This window comes from Cynara cardunculus (genome assembly GCF_001531365.2).
Source record: "Cynara cardunculus var. scolymus isolate 2C chromosome LG 6, CcrdV1, whole genome shotgun sequence".
Taxonomy (NCBI): domain Eukaryota; kingdom Viridiplantae; phylum Streptophyta; class Magnoliopsida; order Asterales; family Asteraceae; genus Cynara; species Cynara cardunculus.
Genome location: NC_037533.1, coordinates 5495432 through 5501776, shown reverse-complemented (window position 1 = coordinate 5501776; position 6345 = coordinate 5495432).

Here is a 6345-nt window from a genome sequence, read left to right as displayed (position 1 = left end):
TAGTTGGGTGGACTATGTCTTTTTCAATGTCAACATTCAAAAATGTTAAAAATGCTCCTTACTTAATGCATTTTGACCAACAAAGACAATGTCATGGACCACTTTAAAAGAAAATTTTAAATTGTAATGGTCATTTTTTGACTATATTAAAACAAATAAACAGTTTTCAGAGAGTTTTGTGTAAAGTACCAGGACCAAAATAGTATTTTACTCTATATTAGTGTTAGTGTTGGCTTTGACCTCCATCTTCACTTTGTTTAGAGACTCCATGAGGTCACAAACCTCATCTTTGACAGTAGAGAAGTCGCTAGTCACTTCTTCSTTTGAAGGTATTTCYTTGTGCACCTCGTCCATCTTATCGARAATGGTGTCCACAATGGGAAATGACAGCTTCAYATCCTCAGCCATGTCATAGACGTCAATCTTTATGGCTGAGGGTTCAGTTCCTGAAGGACCTATAAAAACACTAGGCCTTTGAGCATAATATAGCTCAGTATTATAAATGAAGAAAAAAAATGGTAGGTTAAGATTGTACCTGAGGGGGCCTCAGTGTCATCTGAAGGACTGACACTGGCAATAACACATGTGCCTTCATGAGGAGASGCAACAAGTATCTGAGGCGCCTCGAGAGGAGCGACCTYRGGTSYHRTGGTGAKKGCTTCACCAMCAGTGGGGACAACCATTGATGGATCATCAGCGCGAGTGATTAAAATCAAAGGAGAAGAAGAAGAAATGATGGCTGAGTAAGTACGTGAGTGTTCAGTAGTGGCAATGCTGATATTTACACTTTTCAGTGATTTGGGTCACTGAAGTGGTTAGGAGATTGGCCGCTTATACGACAGTGTCTGAATAGAGCAYTGAAGAGCTTGGTTGGGGTAAAGAGTGTGCCTCGGGGTAAGGCTATTTTTAATAGTTGAGATCTGTTGAGAGGTCTCTGCTAGAAATGTAGTTTCCCCTTTTTGGCTTTCTTAGCCTTYATTGAAGGACTAAGAATGGCTTTAGACTGTGTCATCTTGTTAGAGGATAAAGTGGTGGTGGTCGTGATAGACTGAGAGGGGTTTGTCCCAGTCTTAACCAGTGAAGGGAGAGAAGAAGAAGAACCAGGGAGGGTCGAAGAACCATTGGTTATCCACATGATTGGGATGAATAGACCAATGTCTGTCGGCTTTGACTTGTGGTCTAGAATCCTAGACCCAAACCGATAGATGGGTAGGTTACCTTCAGCGGGGTAGTTGGCACCGAAGATCCTTGAGAGTATCCCGCTGAGAAACCTTGTGTAAGGCACCATCTTCTCCCCCTGGCACTTGTTCAGCTTCAGCACCAGGTTATTGAAGATCAACTATGCGTAGTTTACATTGATCTGCCTGATCATTGAAACACGAATGATCAATGCTACACGTGAGGCCCGATCCTGACCGTCGGTCTTTGCTCCCATCCACTGGATGAAGTGGAGAAGAGGTATTGCCATACCACAGATATGCGGTTCTTCTYTATCTTYGTCGRTGATTTGTTGGGCTCGCTGGTATCCTTCTTCAAGGGCCAATTGTAGCTAATGTCATCCAAGGTCTTGATTATGTGCTCAGTGTATGATTCATTGGCGAAAGGCATAGTCTTTCGAAGACGAAGAGCAACCCTGATGGTTGGAACACCAAAGATGACAGTCATACGGTTGAAAGTGAAAAAGATCTTTTCAACCTTGTTCCCAACTTTGTTAGTGTCTTTCTTGGCTTCAGCAGTAAACCCGAATTGCTGGAAGAGGTCTTTGACCATGRTGGACTCGAAGGAAGGGGTGTATCCTAGCACAGAGTTCTTGAAGAACTTGGTTGCACCTGCAAACTATGCCTTGTTTGTAGGGATGTCGAGCAGACCGACATAGTTGTTGAGTTTGCAATTGCAATGGCACTAGTGTTATCCCAATAGATAGAGATCTTTGAGAGATGAAGATCATAAGCGTTGAGCTGGTTTTTCATTCAAAGGATTTAGGCACAACAGCTTCTAGGAGTAACATATTCAACCTCAGCAGTTGATGTGGACATTAAGTTTTGCTTCTTACTTGTCCAACTCACCAACTTTCCACCTAAAAGCTGACAGCCTCCAGTGCTGCTTTTCCTATCAATTTGCAACTAGCAAAATCACTATCTGTATGACCAGTTAGGTTGAAACCTGAGTCCTTGAGATACCAAAGGCTCATATCAGAAATTCCCTTCATATATATGAATATGCGTTTTACAGCAATCAGATGGGACTCCTTAGGTTCAGAATGATAACGTGCACATAAACAAGTAGAGTACATAATATCAAGTTGGCTAGTTGTGAGATACAATAGGGAGTCGATMATTCCTTTATAAATAATAACGTTACAGGATTTCCATTTGGATTCTTACTCAGCGAGAGAGGAGGAGCCATTGGAGTCTTCATAGATGGACTGTTRGTCAAGTCAAATTTCTTCAACATATTCCTGACATACTTACTCTGATTGATAAATATACCTTTATCAGATTGTTTGATTTGAAGACCTAGAAAGTAAGTCAGTTCTCYCATCATGCTCATCTGATATTCTTTCTTCATGCGTTCAACAAATCGTAAACACAAAGAGGGATTRGTGGAACMAAATATAATATCATCAACATAAATTTGGACTAGAATGATATGACCCTTAATGTCGGGTGTTCAATGCTTTGTGCTAAACGTTGTATTCAAGCTTTTTATTCTYWTGTAATYRTTCTAGTATAAATAGTTTTCTTCCTTGTCTTTTTGTTGTAAATTTGATCTTGTAACCTTGAATCTTTGTAATCACTTTGGAAAGATCAATACATTTGAGCTTTGAAGATTCTCTCTCTACTTTTCTACTCTCTAAGTTCTACCGTTGCGAAGTTTCTTGGATCTTGAAGTGTTGTTATTGATTAATCATTTATGGGATTATCAATTGGTATCATATGAAGAAACATCAATTTAGAGAATCAGATTGAATTATYCTTGCTATTTTTTTTATTCGAAAATTCAAAATTTATGTGAATTTGGTAGTGTAATTGATTAAATTTTGTTCGAAATCATAATATGAATTGGGTAGAATCAATCAATTTCGTAATTGAATTGATTCAAAGTGTCAAATTTTAGTTTTTTTGTGATTTRTAATCTTGAACTGTTCTTGAGTGTTAATCCAAATTAGACTTGTTTGATCTATGYTAGTTATTAATTAGCATCAAAATCTTGTTTCTGGTCACTTTTCGAATCAATYTGTGCTTTGTTTGTTCAAATTTGATTGATTTTAGTGAATTTGGGTCAAATTCCGGATTTTTTTGGTAAACTTAATCTTCATCGCCTGTTGAATACATCCATCAAACGATAAAAAAAATTAATCGCTTGATAAATACTTGTRTTGTCCGATTAGCCTTCTTCATCGCATAATATTGTAGGCGATAGCCCATTTCATCGGCCATTGAATTTGTCTTCTTGTTATCTCTCAAAATGTTGAGCGATAATCCTTCTTCATCGCTCAAAGCGTTGAGCGATAACCCTTTTCATCGCTCATTGAGTTGTCAAGTGAAGTCCTCATCGCTCGTGTATTGAGCGATAAGTGATCCTTGTCCAATAAAGGTTTGAGCGATAAGGGTGTTGGGCGTTGTCCAATAAAGGTTTGAGCGATAAGGGTGTTGGGCGATAAGGAAGTGTGGTATGCGATAAGGTTTTGGACGATAAGGAAGTGTGGTATGCGATAAGGTTTTGGACGATAGGCAAGTGGTGTTCGATAAGGCGTTGTGCGATAAAGTGGTGTCCGATAACAAGTTTTGAAAGTTAATTTTGTTGTCYGATAAGGAATCTTGTTGGGTGTTAAGATTTGAATTTCTGATTTTCTAWGTTTTGAACTGTTTTAAAGATCTAGATTTAATCATTTGTGAAAATGACTTCAAGAGAAGCTATGTCAATAGTTATAGATACAAACCACCAGTTCTRTTTCGAGGTGACTATAATCAATGGAGAGATAGATTTCTGAACTTTATTGAAGGATGGAAAGATGGAGAGWTGATTATGGAATCTTTGATTGATGGTCCTGCTRAATTTTGGAAGGAAATACCAGCAATTCCTGAGCAGAACAAGACGACTGAAATTGTTCCAAAAGAAAAGTCAAAGTATATACACTACAACAAAATTGGGTTTATAGGACGTCTACAATCTATAAGTGTCCCAATAGACTGTTTTTAGGACTTAATTTATAGGATCAAAATATAAAGTGTCATATCTAAATGTGTTGTAATAAGTTTATATGACACTTTTTGGCGTTTTAACAAGTTTTTTAGGACATTTTTAATACAAGATTCGCCTTAGCAACTTTATAAGACACTTTTGAGAAATTGTCCTATAAACTCAATTTTTTATAGGACACTTGTTTTTATAGGACAATTTTTCAAATAATGTCCTATAAAGTTGATAATGGGACATTTTATATTAAAAGTGTCCTAAAAAACTTATTACGACRTCAAAAAATRTCATATAAACTTATTACAACACCTTTAGATATSACACTTTAATTTTTTGGTCCTATAAACTAAGTCCTATAAAGAGGTCTATTAGAACGTTTAGAATTTGGGAGTGTCCTATAAACCCGATTTTGTTGTAGTGATACAAGCTGAAAAGGATAGAGCTCATGCTGATATTGTTTGTAAATCCTACATGATGTAAGCACTGACTAATGAAATTTATACYAGTATTGCCAGTTACAAAAAGTCAGGGAAGAGTAATAACATTTGTCAAACTATTTGACTAATTTGTCTTCTGATCTTCTATCGATTAAATGATAAATCCAATCYGCTTGGGTATCTATCTAACTTTTCTTCAACTAGTCTTCAAWTTTGCTGAAGGCGTTTCTCTTGATCAGATGACAGATTGTAATAGGACTTACAATGGAAATCATAGTTAAAAGGTAGACTCGGTATTCGAATTACAAGGTATACTTTGAATACGTCAAAAACACATCCTTATCAATTTTGGATCCTAAAGTTTCAGATACAAATCAGTTCCTCTAATATTTTGGATTCTCTTTGTATTTTGGATAGAAYGCAACAACTTAAAATCCTAAAAAAWTYTGAGGGGGRTGTTTACTTAGGACTTAATGAGCTTAATGGGTTAAAGGGCTTATTCATGTAGCCAAAATGTGATGTGTACTTGGGGATTATTTGCAACGATATRGGCTTATTTGCACATATGGGAAAGGGTTGTTGTCCACGTTCAGCCCAAAATAAGACAACCTTACCCCTTTGATTTAATAAAACAYGCCAAATCACAACAAGACAACCCAAGCCGCAACATTTTTCTCCTTCARATAGAACTGCACGTGAAGTTGCTATCTCCTCCAAATAAATTCACGATTTCAAGCTCTCTCCTCCAAAGTAACTATTTATTCACATTTGAGTCACAATTTATGCACACTYGATTCTCCGAATCGATTATGCACACCCAATTCACGACTTTTGCACACTTGATTCTTCAAATTGATTATGTACACTCTATTCACAATTTCTTCATGAAAGTTACATGATTTGTTGTTTCTTCATGATCGTTGCATGATTCTGCACACTATGTTCTTGTGATTGTTGTTGTTTTTTTTGTGATTTTTGTTGCACGATTTTTGTGATGGATCTTTGTRATTGTTGTTGTTTTTTKKKRWTTTTTCACTTAATTGTTGCTATTTTTTTGGTTTAATAGCATGTTATTTAATAACTATTTTTGTGATGGTTCTYTTGGGATTATTGTTGTTATGGTTCCCTTTTTATGTTTCTAGAGAGATAGGTAGATTGTGGATCATAGGATGATTCTTTGGTTTTATTGTTGAATTCCATTGTCTGTTTTTTCTTTTATATTGATTTTCTGGTTTTGTTGATTCTTTGATTTGTTTGTTTGTTATAGAATATTTATCATATTGTCTTTGTTTTACGTATGGAACAAACGGGTGAAACACAACAACAATAAATAGTTAGGATTAGTTGGAAGGATCCCGATATCGTAAACTTTCCTTGAAAGTTGTATTCTAGAAGTTGGGTTGAATAGAAAGGAAGGTACTACTAGTAGGAAGAAGAAAGTTGTCGAGACTTTTTGAAAAACACACATATTTTTTTTTGTTGATCGGAAGCAAATGGGGAACCCTTTCGATTATTTCAAAGGGAAGTATTGTGCTTGTTTAAAGTTAWAAAAAACAAAACCGACAATGTCTATGATCCTTCAACAAACACTTTTAACTTGACACATGAGGAATCAGAGTTTGAGATCGAGGTTGTTTTTTAACTTTAGATTTTGTTTTATTTTGATTTTTGTGTATTTTATTTGTATATTTATAAATGTTTCTCTAAY